Source organism: Monopterus albus, unplaced genomic scaffold, assembly GCF_001952655.1.
Source record: "Monopterus albus unplaced genomic scaffold, M_albus_1.0 scaffold87.1, whole genome shotgun sequence".
Classification (NCBI taxonomy): domain Eukaryota; kingdom Metazoa; phylum Chordata; class Actinopteri; order Synbranchiformes; family Synbranchidae; genus Monopterus; species Monopterus albus.
This window is the reverse complement of record NW_018127967.1, coordinates 144,188-145,361: the sequence shown is the minus strand read 5'-3', so window position 1 is coordinate 145,361 and position 1,174 is coordinate 144,188. Positions and strand designations below refer to the sequence as shown.

The following is a 1,174-nucleotide window of genomic DNA, read 5'->3' as shown; positions in this document are numbered from 1 at the left end:
GCACAGAGAGAAACATAAAAGAACATAGTGTGAAGTACAGCTTATGGTATAAAAATGGTCAGGCACTCAAACAATTTAAAGGTGCTACATGTGATAGTTTTTATTTCTGAAAATTAAATGATTTTTTGCAATAAGTGCTGTTATGTGTTATCCACATTACCTGCAAAATGAAATGGTTATTTTTTTTGTGCCATAACGGTGCCATAGCAGTTCAGTAGGGCCAACACCGGGGCAATGATCTCATTAGTTTTTATGGTAAATATTATATTTATTATTTTATATATATAGTAGATATATTTATATATACATCTTAAAATCAAGAGGTGACATGGCCTTATCATTACAGATGTCAGGTGTCGGCCTGGAGAGATCCGTGTGTGCATACGCATTATTTCACAGAACATGACCACAGCCCTTGAAGCGCCAATGCATGTGTGCTCTCTCTGACCTGCATAGTGTAAGATAGCTAGTCTGTCGATATTGGCAGATGAAATAAATGAAACAGGTTCAAACTGGTCAAAAACTATTGAACTAAAAGGGGCAGAGGAGGGATCAGGGGCTCATAGCACACCCATAGGACAAATCTTAACTATTTTTTTTCACAAAGAAAGCAAGAAAAAGGTAGCAGAGGACAAGTCAAGCTATACAGAACTAGGATTAATAACACCTTAGGATTATGATAATTATCTGCGATACGTTGAGAGAGATATTGAGCCTTGAGCTTGAATATTATCATGCTTCTTCAGTCCAAACGGAGCACATATGTCCAAAATATCAGACTAGGTGGATTTAAACAGTGCCAATATGTCATCCACAGACTCTACGGGACAAGCACTAACTGAATCAGAGAGCAAATGATCCTCGAAAGCCTCAGAAAAGAGAGAAGGAGTCAGCCAGGTAAATATGCAACATCATCGAGCTGGTAGACGAGGATTGATTATAGGATGGGGGCACAAAATTGAAAAGGACAGGTAGATGGTCAGAGAGCCTTGAATCACAAACTTCCCTCTTGTAGAGAGAGAGAGTTCAGCTGAAAGGAGCAGACCAAGAGTCTGCCCCTGGATCCGAGTAGGACTATGCACTGACTGAGTCAGGTTAAACGAATCAATAAGATTCATAAAATCCACAACCAACGGATCAGACAGGCAACAGACATGACTATTGAAGTCTCCAA

At 39.4% G+C, this 1,174-nt stretch overlaps 1 protein-coding gene across 1 annotated transcript in view; it reads right to left on the bottom strand.

The window, feature by feature from the left end:
- The window catches only part of shtn1 (shootin 1), a 55,327-nt gene that overhangs the window by 25,874 nt on the left and 28,279 nt on the right, over positions 1 to 1,174 (bottom strand). The window lies entirely within an intron of this gene.